Consider the following 11,502-nt stretch of genomic DNA (forward strand, 5'->3'; position numbering starts at 1 on the left):
TCGAAGATCATGCTTCATCACCTTGTCCCATATCTTCCTGGGTCTACCTCTACCACAGGTTCTCTCCACAGTTAGAGACTGGCACTTCTTTACACAGCTGTCTTCATTGATATGCATCACATGACCATAGTGCAGTTGTCTCTCTTGCACACCATATCTGGTGCTTCCTATGTCCAACTTTTCTCTCAAGATGCTTACACTCTGTTGTACATGCACACTGACATTGCACATCCAGCAAAGCATACTAGCTTCATTTCTTTCAAGCCTATGCATGTCCTCGGTGGTCACAGCCAATGTTTCACTGCTGTGTTTGCACAGGCGTCATACTGTCTGCCTTTCACTCTGAGAGGGAGACCCTTTGTTGCCAGCAAAGGTAGGAGCTCTCCGAACTTTTCCCAGCCTAAACTTATTCTCAGAGCTATGCTCTCGGAGCATCCACCTCCGCTACTAACTTGGTCACATAGATAATGGCAGCTATATACTACCTCTAGCTTACCACCACCCCCTTGCAGTTGATGGAGTCTATTTTCTGTACATTTTTAGTGTTTATTGCACCTGTGCACCTTCCAAAAAATCTATTTTCCCAGTTAACCTTTCTCTGATTTTGCTGCACCTCTTATGTGTCCATAGCTTGCACTGGGTACATCTTATGGAATTTCTACCAAAGCCTTTTCTACAGATCAAGCGGGGCCATCTACCTGAAGGGATTTGTGATTTGTCTGCTCTCCTACTTATTATGACTTTGGTTTTTGCTAGATTAACTCTAAGGTCCTTTATTCCAGACCTTGCTTCCACGCCTAAAATTTCTTCTCTAGCTCTGGTAGTGATTCAGCTATAAGAACAAGGTCATCAGCACAGGGGAGCTCCCAGGGGTAGCCAGACTTAAATTCGTCTGTTATTGCCTGGAGGATTATGGACAAGAGGGGGCTGATGACTGATCCTTGGTGAACCCCTACTTGTACTCTGAATTCTTCATATATATATGTAAGTAGTTATCGTAACTTTATATTTTCCGACGCTACTCTATCTCCTTCTCTTTCTCTTTCTCTTCCTCTATCATTTTTTCCCCCTCTCGTTGCTCACCTATTCTTCTACTTCCTCCCTTTGTTTCTCCCTCTACCACTCTCTCTCTTCCCCTTACACCGGCATGGTCACATGCTTCCTGTCAATAATCCTTTTCTTCCTTGGCTATCGCCGAGCAAACACTCGAACTACTTCGTCCCTACTTTCAAGATTGTGCCTCACAGCGTTCATACACACATAATTTTTCTCGTCTGGCCGTAAAGCCTTTTCTGTTTGTTTTCCTGTCTTGTTTTTTGTCCGCCACTACATTCCTCCATGGCAAGATTTAATTTGTGTATACAAATTTAATTTGCGGTCCATGGGAAGAGCCGTTTTAACGATGCGTCCTGCCCAGCTCTTCGAAACGCTGGTGTTAAAACGGGGGTAGCTGATGAAGAAGAATGTTCTCTATGTGACTTGTGTGTTTTCTCGTCTACGTTTTGTTTGCAATGTCCTGTACCCAGATATGCACCTATACATACAGGTGGATGTCGGTATGCACATACCTGTACGTATATATGCATATACTCATTTGCTATTTGTTTTTATATATATATATATATATATATATATATATATATATATATATATATATATATATATATATAAAGATGAGAATGTGTGTGTGTGAATCCCTAAAACTTGAGAACTACACCACCAATTTCATTCAAATTTTACACATGCCTTACTTAGGGTCCATGTAGTGTCTTAGGCCAAAAATTTTTTTAACTTCTTGTCTACTGCGAGCCCAGAGCAATATCTTATCTCCTCTACTATTGCAGTATTACATGTCAAAAGTGAAACAATAACATCTCTATTGTAATGTCAAATATTTTCACTTTAATAGTTTCACTTTAATACTGAAACTATTAAAGTGAAACTATTATCTCACATATATATACAAGCATACATACATATATACATACTTACATATATATAATATATATATGTATATATATATATATCTGTATATATCTGCACAAATGTATATATATAGATGTATATATATATATATACATACAAGTATATATATAGATGTATATGTATACATCTATATGTATAGGTGTATATGTATAGATGTATATATATTGATATAGATGTATATGTATACATGTATATGTGTAGATGTATATATATATAGATGTACATATAATATGTACATATATATATACACATATATACATGCTTACATATAAACACATACACACACACACATAGGTGCAGGTGTGGCTGTGTGGTAAGAAACTTAGTTCCAAAACACATGATCCTGGGTTCAGTCCCACTGTGTGGTGACTTGGCATGTGTCTTCTGCTATAGCCTCAGACCAACCAAAGCGTTGTGAGTGGAATTTGTAGACAGAAACTGAAGGAAATCAATTGTATGTATATATGTAAGTGTATGTGTGTGTCTTTGCCTCTGTGTTTATCCCTCATCACTGCTTCACAACTGCTGTTCATTTATTTACATCCCCATAACTTACTGGTTTGACAAGAAACTGATAGAATAAGTACCAGGCTTATCAAAATAAAAAAAAAACACTAGGCAGTGTCTCATATTTTTCTTTGCCCACTCAGTTGTATCTATCAATCTATCTTTTTGTATGTGTGTGTGTGTGTATATATATATATATCTAATACACACACACACACATACATGTATGTATATGTGCATATTCATATCTTTTATATAAAAGTCAATGTCTTTATGTGTGTTCGTTATGTTACTTATACATTCGAAAACTGCTGCACCGATCCTAATGAAATTTGGAACACAAAATCCAAGCCTAGGGAGAAGGGTAATGCTGTGCGTTTCACACAATTTCATGGACCAAAATTACTGAATGGATCCTTATGATATTTGGAACTTAGATTCAATGCATAAGGGCGGGTATAATGCAGTATGTTTGGTTTGAATTTGAGATGGCTTAAAGGGGGCAGAATCTTCATGAAAATTCATAAATTTTCGATGTTGATGAAATTTCAACCATGGGTAATTAACACACATGAAGAAGTATTCTCAAACTTTCCACTTCTCATGAGGATTCTAAGACCCCCTAATGGGGGCCTTAACTCTCAAATTTTAGCCATTTAAAAAAATCCAGAACTAGGTCAAAAGTACTGAATGGATCTTTATGAAATTTAGAAATTATATTCTATGCATAAGGGCCATAACCCCCATGAAAATTCATATATTTTTGCTGTTGATGAAATTTTAACCATAGATATTAGACACAAATGAAGTAATATTTCTAAAATTTCATCTTAGAAGTTAGAAAGACCTCTTCATGCAGACTTAACACTCACAATTTAGTCATCTTATCTAAGCAAAGATGAATACAGTTGTACTCTTGGAAGCTGTAGGGTCACCCGAGCACAAAAGATGAGCGTTATTTGTAATTCAATGGTACAACAGTGTAAGAGTTTGCTTTGAGATATACTTAGATTGTGATTTCTGCAAAGTGGTGCATAAATTGTCAAGTAAATGAGAGGCATCTTTGCCTCCACTGACTCAGTTGCAAAGTGTTGAGTAAAGTTATTTTGTTGTAGACCTCCTTTGAATCTTTTTATTATGACTGGGTCACACATAGTCCCCACATGGTAACATTGATTTCAAGGCCTTCCCAGACGAGTGACTGGTTATTCAAAGACATTTATAGATTGTAAATTTATTCTGTCCAGTTACCTATCGGTATAGTGGTCAGTTGCAAACTCTAGAGGTAACACTTTCATTTCCCCTTAGCCCTCACATCACACAGTTGTTAATGTTTATTTGAGTTGGGTCACGCCCTTCCAATTCCTATACAACTAAGGCTTCCACACAGTTTTCATCAACCAAATTTAATCACAAGGGATTGGTTGGCCTGGGTCTATAGCAGAAGACTATAGCAGCTGTGCAGTGGGACTGAACCCCAAACCATAAGGGTTGTAAAATGAGCTACTTTAATTACATTCTGAATCCAAATGCTTTTTACATCAACTTTGCCGTTCATCTTTTTGGGGTCAATAAAATAAAGTACAAGTCAAGTAGTGGGGTCAATATAATTGATTAGCCTCCTTCCCTAATTATAAGCCTTGTGCCTATAGTACAAAGAGTTATTAACTTTGTGTTATGAGGGCTAGCCTGGGGCTAAATACCAACAACACACAACTATTACTACCAGCCTTCATGATACACACAAGCAACACATTAAATATACACATATAATCATGTACAAAGAATACAAGCAGCAACATGCACACACACACACATGCAAACACACTATTCACAACACATTCACACATTTTTAATCATAGAAATATGGTGAACATAAAACAAAAATAAACAAGCTTTATGAATTATTTTATTTTATTCATTCTGTAAGTGAAAATATTTGTTCTAAATTGATGAAATCTAAATGGTTAGGATGTTGGACGACCAGTTGATGAACCATAAGTTTAATCCCAGACATGAAAATTGGTTGAGGTTTGTAACAAATTTAGTTCTTCAATGAACCTTGATGTTTTATCAAACTGAATCCAAGTTTCTATAGATTCAGGTGGGTAAAATGTCAAATCTCTCATTGAAATGATGCTGCTAAATGACATACGACCCAGACAACAGATTGTTTATTACAAGTTGGTTGATTCAATTTAATATCATTCTTCCATCTTTACTTCTTCTCATCTTTCATACTTTGTCTTTATAACTGCATGAATTGTTTTCTTAGTTAATGGATTCTTAAGTAACTTTGCAAAAGGTAAAATTCAGATCTTGTTATTAGCATGCATTGTTGTTTAGCACACATGTAAGTCAACAAAATGTGCCTTGTTTTTAAACAACGGCCCCCAACCATTATTGTTGCTGCTGTCTTCTGTTTGTTCTCTGTGTATAGAGATTTGGTTGACTTTGTGTGTCCATTCTATCTTCTTATTAGGACTCATTCTAGTGGAGAAAAAGAAAACAAGTGAAAATAATCGTTTTTAGTAGAAGCATACATGTTTCAAACACATTCATTTAAATAAAATATGGGTATTGATACATATGAATCATAAATGATGTTTGGTAGAAGTTAATAGGTTTAATATTTTTATATATAGATTATTCCCAGCATTTTAAATGTTATTTTATCAATTATATTACTGTTTTGCTAAGAGGAAAGACATTAATCCTAAATCATGGAAAGGGGCTTCTTGAATCAGAAAAGTGGTAGGAATAGATAAGATTGATGTGATTGATAAGGAAAAAAACATTTCCTCATATTTTTTCCCTTCCTTGCTGAAAAAAGTGCCTTGTGCCATTTTAAAAGAAATGAATGTAAAAGGTTAAGTGAGTTAATATATAATAAGTTACCTTAAGAAGGGACTTTCTAGGATCAAATCACTTTTGTATGAATGAGAACTGAGAATTCTGAATGTAGAAGTTTGAATCATATCTGAAATTTCTATGGTTTGTTTGCAAGAAAAAGCATTTGTTTGTGTGTCAATATGTTTGTGTTTGTGAGTGTATGTAACCTGGTGCCTTTTGTTGAATTTTGCACCCATAAATTTCATGACCTTTTCTTTGTAATGATGACATTTGACTTATCAGAAATACTATTTTTCACAATTTGAATCCAGGGCATAAACACAGAAAGAAAGTAAGGTTAGGTAGTGTTAGGATATAATGGTTTCCAATAGCTATAAACTTTAAAGGGCTGACAATATTTGCTTTGGAATTTACAGCTAAATATTAACACTGTGCTGCCAATAAAACTTTAATAATACCATCTCATTTATAGGAGAACTAAGAGTGAAAATGGCTAATTATGTGTGTTAAACATTATGAATACTTTCATCAAGCTGAAAATTTTGAAATGTTTAATGAGTTTGGATTAACAGACTAGACTACCACTATCTTACATAGGTGAACTCAGCAATTATCTAATGTTTCAAGAAACTTGTAATTTCACATACCTTGTGTTTATTTCAATAGGATTCTGAATGCTGACTTCTTTAGGCATCTTTCTTTCTAATAATAGTTTCATGCACACACAAGAAATTAATCCAAACTGAAAATAAAAAGATTTTTGTTAAATGTCTAAAGAGATTAAACATTAATGATTAAATTAAATATTTAAACACAAATAAATGTTTTTCTTTCATCACCATAATCATTATTTTAACTTTCATTTACTATACCATCATGGGTTGGATATAACAGTCATGTATGGTTTTTTTTTTTTTTCATATATTTTAATCCTATACAGCATTTCATTTATGTGAAATTCAAAGTTCCCAAACCTGCTCTAATCACTTGATCATTTTGAACTTAGCTCACATTTTCATCCAGCATGCATCATTCTTTCAAATTAACCTCCTGCAAGCACTTGAAAATTATTTAAGTGTTTTCTCCATTTCCGCATGTGTAGAATTATCGTGAAACAGCAAAAGGATCATGGCATGTGAAGCCCTCACCACGAAACTCGATATGCTAAAAATAACAGTTAAATGTCTGGAGAATTTTTCGTGTTTGTGTGTGTGTGGCATGCACAACAATTTCTACAGCTTATCTGAATGAACACAGGAAGAAGTACACAGAAATATATTTTACAAACCTGTCGTAAACGTTGGTTTTGTTTTTTCGCTTTAAAGGTAAATGATTCTGATAGAACCAATTACCTTGTCAATTCATTGAATTAATCACAACAAAATACTACAGGTTTAGTCACTGGCTCAGCACCTATATTTGTGTTCTTCATTCCAAAATAATAAAAACTTTAACATACTTCCAAAATGGGACTTCGTCCATGTGTATCCATGTGCGTATATATGCAGGTGTGTGTGTGGGGGTGGGGGTGCAAGAAAAACATTTACAGAAATGAATTTGCACAATGTTACACTTCTGAATTTTTTTTTAATTGTGACAATCAAACAAAAATTTACTGCCAAAATTAATTTCCCTTGCATTTTCTCTCTTATTCAATATTCAATTAAAAGAGAGAATATGTTGTTACCAACGTTAAAACATTAGTAACTTGACTGATCAGTCATTGAACCAGAATTTTAATTGCATTTGATACACACTTTGCTATCATTTATATGGAGAATTGCAAACATGGCATATAAAGATCATCATCATCATCGTTTAACGTCTGCTTTCCATGCTAGCATGGGTTGGATGATTTGACTGAGGACTGGTGAACCAGATGGCTACACCAGGCTCCAATCTGATTTGGCAGAGTTTCTGCAGCTGGATGCCCTTCCTAACGCCAACCACTCTGAGAGTGTAGTGGATGCTTTTACGTGACACCGGCACGAATGTCAGTCAGGTGGTACTGGCAACGGCCACGCTCAAAATGGTGTATTTTACGTGCCACCTGCACAGGAGTCAGTCCAGCAGCACTGGCACCGACCTCACTCGAATGCCTTTTCATGTGCCACCAGTACAAGTGCCAGGAAAGCAACGTTGGTAATGATCACACTCAAATGGTGCTATTTACGTGCCAGTGGCAAGGAAGCCAGACAGCTGCTCTGGCAACGATCGTGCTCGGATGGTGTTCTTAGCACTCCACTGGTACAGGTGCCATCACAATTTCGCTTTCACTTGCCCCAACAGGTCTTCGCAAGCCGAGTTTAGTGTCCAATGAAGGAGACGTTGGCATGGGTGCCAGTCGTCGAATTTAGTTCGATTTTGATTTCACTTGCCTCAACAAGTCTTCACAAGCAGAGTTTAGTGTCCAGTGAAGGAAAGGTGGGCTGGCTAAGTGGGCTGGCTACACCCCTGGCAGAGGCCTTGGAATTTGGTCTCACTTGGCTTGCTGGGTCTTCTCACGCACAGCATATTTCCAAAGGTCTCGGTCAGAAGTCATTGCCTTGGTGAGGCCTAATGTTCGGAGGTCGTGCTTCACCACCTCATCCCAGGTCTTCCTGGGTCTATCTCTTCCACAGGTTCCCTCAACTGCTAGGGTGTGGCACTTTTTCACACAGCTATCCTCATCCATTCTCGCCACATGACCATACCAGCGCAATCGTCTCTCTTGCACACCACAACTGAGGCTTCTTAGGTTCAACTTTTCTCTCAAGGTACTTACACTCTGTCGAGTATGTGCACTGACATTACACATCCATCGGAGCATACTGACTTCATTCCTTGCAAGCTTATGCATGTCCTCAGCAGTCACGGCCCATGTTTCACTGCCATGTAGCATGGCTGTTCATACACGTGAGTCATACAGTCTGCCTTTTACTCTGAGTGAGAGGCCCTTTGTCACCAGCAGAGGTAAGAGCTCTCTTTACTTTGCCCAGGCTATTCTTATTCTAGCAGCTACACTTTCAGCGCACCCTCCCCCACTACTAACTTGGTCACCTAGAAAGCGGAAGCTATCAACTATGTCTAGTTTTTCTTCTTGGAATGTGGCAGAAGTCGTTTTCTGCACATTTTCAGTGATTATTGCTCCTGAACATCTGCCACATACAAAAACTAACTTCCTAGTTAACCTTCATTTGATATTGCTGCACCTCTTATGTGTCCATAGCTTGCACTGTGTACATCTTATAGAGTTTCTACCTACGCCAACTTATTTTTATAGAAATTTTATGAGTACATTTCTGTAAATCTTTTTCTTGTGCACCAACACTCCCCCTCCACACCTGCACACGGATACACATGGATGAAGTTCCATTTTGGAAGTTTTATTCTTTTACTTGTTTCAGTCATTTGACTGCAGCCCCAAATCGACTTATTCTTTGTAAGCCTAGTATTTATTGTATAGCTCACTTTTGGCGAACAGTTAAGTTATGGAGACATAAACACACTAACATCAGTTGTCTAGCGATGGCGAGTGGGGGGGGGGGGGCAAGCACACAAATACATACACACCCTCACACATATATATATACAGATGAAGGGCTTCGATCAGTTTCCGTCTACCAAATCCCTTCATAAGGCTTTGATTGGTCTGAGGCTATAGTGGAAGACACTTGTCCAAGATGCCACATAGTGGTACTGAACCCAGAACCATGTAGTTGGGAAGCGAGCTTCTTACCACACAGCCACTCCTGCGCCTATTATGTTTAAAGTTTTATGTTAAAGTTTTTATTATTTTGGAATGAACACAGAGGTACTAAGCCAGTGACTAAACTTGTAGTATTTTGCTGGGATTAATCCAATGAATTGACAGCAAGGTAATTGCTTCTATTTTGAAAACGTGTTTTTTTTTTGCATATTCGGAAACTGTCATCGAAAACATAGGAACCCGGTAAAAAAAAAAAAAAAAAAGTCGGAAAGGTCGGTTTCGGGGTCGGGGTGGGGAGGGACTGTGCGCCAGGTCAGCCTGAAAAACATCAATAAGTCAGGGACAAACAAACAAGATATCAGGTGGTCATGAGATGTGCTAAAAATAATAGCTAAATTGCCCCTAAATCACAAAAATATTTTTTCGTTATTTTTTTCTTTCTTGCATAATCGTATGAATTCCCGTGTATAGAATAATAATTCACAAAAATTTTCTGAAAATTCCAAAAAACTATAAAAAAAATACGAGGAGTTATAATGGGAGCTTAAAGTAGAATTCCGAAATTTGGAGTGTGCTATTGTGATATACTCGGAAAAGGAAAAAAAAAGCGGGTTTATCTTGGCTGAGTACCTCTGGACATACGCTGCAGAATCAATAGTCACGAAGTTAACAACAGCAACTAAAGTCTGAATACACGCACGTACACATACAGGACGAAGAGGCGATTTCATCGTTCGACCAGTTGAACCAAAACCAAAATCTCCCTAAAAAAATAGGAAAAAAAAAAAAAAAAAGAGCCAAACTTGCTTCTGTCTTGAAAAAAGAAGGGACACATTGGATAACATAATCCTAGATGTGCAATGCTCGAAGAGAGATTGTAAGCTTTGTACAGTCTGGGACGTAAACATTAACAGATACTAGGGTAGGAAAATGAGTTTTACTTACGACAGATAATGCGAATATCGTCAGCACTGAAAATAACTGGCAGTGGTCCTTGTTTATAAAGAGTACCCTATCACGTGAGCATCAGCTTGTTGAAGGCTGTATACCACATGCCTTCCGAATCCCAGTCTTTGAACTTACGGTTCACGTTACCTTTACGTGTGGATTTTATTTACATAACATTAGATGCACGCGTGATACGAGGATACTACATTGTATGTGGGAGTGGCGCAGAGTAACTGACGATAATGTTGTCTCTTATCTTGATCAGTATGACATGTTAACCGGTGATTGTACGTATGCACATACACATACGTACACACGATATTTCCATTTACATACAGACGCACCCACGCACGCGCACACACTTATGCGTCCGCGCTCACATATATACACACGTCCGTGCGCTCACGCACGCACGCATACACACGCACACATTAAGTGAATATTTTGACATAGTTCAAGAGCTCGTTCCTTCAGCATATGAGTTCCACTATATTATTCGCAGCTATGATTAAGAATATCATTGAGATCGGTTGTATTCCATTCTTCCCTATACATACATACATATTCAGATTACAAGTTCAGGCTTATACCTGTAATTATTGGGACCCTGGGATATGTAACACACTGCCTAAATACCAATCTTGAGAAATTAGGTTTCTCAAGACCAGAAAGGAGAAAGCTAATGCAAAGACTACAGATCCAATCCATCACTGGAACTAAAAAATATATTCAAGCTAACAAGCTTTATCATGACAACAGAGGCTAAACTGAGTATTGTTGTTACCACCTTTTGTGATCTACTGTCCTTGGTCAAAGTGGAGCCTAGGTACTTGAAGGTGTCCACTTCAAGTCTCTCTCCGTTTTGCATGGTGTTGGTTGCTACTATTAACCAGGATCATACTATTTTGTGGGCTGATCTTCATCTCGTATGCTCCTGATACTTTTTTTCAGTTTGTTGGTGAATTCCAAAAGTCCTACTTCACTACTTCCTAAAAAGTCAATATCATCAGTAAAACGCATGCTGGAAATGGGCAGTCCTCTAATGGAAAGAGCAGGGTGGATATCTTGAAGTGTCTCCTACATGATGTTCTCCAGGAAAATATTGAAAAGTACTGGAGAGAGGAGACATCCTTGTCGAATACCCACTGCTGTCTTGAAGAATTCTCTGATGTTGTTGTTCAGGAGAACTGCACTGCTTGAATTTTCATACGGTGTTTGGATTACTTCGATGAGGTTGTTATTGAAGTTGTAATTCTTCATCACCTGTCACAACCCATCGTGCCAAACATGGTCAAAGGCCTTTTTGAAGTCGATGAAGTTGTGATAGAAGGTTGTAGATGTTTCTCAGTAAGCAGTCTAATGTTAAATATCTGCTCCACAGTAATCCTTTGGGGCTTAAATCCAGCTTAATTCTTCTGCCTTCCCCTTAAGTTTGTGTAGCAGAACTCTTTGCAGTACTTTGTTGGGGTGGCTAATTAAGCTGATTGCTCTATAATTCTGGCAGAATCTTAAGTTGCCTT

At 37.5% G+C, this 11,502-nt stretch overlaps 1 long non-coding RNA gene across 1 annotated transcript; it reads right to left on the reverse strand.

Annotated features, from left to right (window-relative positions):
- Positions 1–4,389: 4,389 nt before the first annotated feature.
- Positions 4,390–10,172, reverse strand: LOC106869113 (uncharacterized). Its single transcript, XR_001409372.3, has 3 exons — positions 9,980–10,172; positions 5,994–6,088; positions 4,390–4,983 (listed from the first exon to the last, which is right to left on the reverse strand). It is a non-coding gene; the product is annotated as an uncharacterized LOC106869113 (long non-coding RNA).
- Between the last annotated feature and the right edge of the window lie 1,330 nt (positions 10,173–11,502).

Source organism: Octopus bimaculoides, chromosome 2 (genome assembly GCF_046866305.1).
Source record: "Octopus bimaculoides isolate indiv1 chromosome 2, ASM4686630v1, whole genome shotgun sequence".
NCBI classification, from domain to species: domain Eukaryota; kingdom Metazoa; phylum Mollusca; class Cephalopoda; order Octopoda; family Octopodidae; genus Octopus; species Octopus bimaculoides.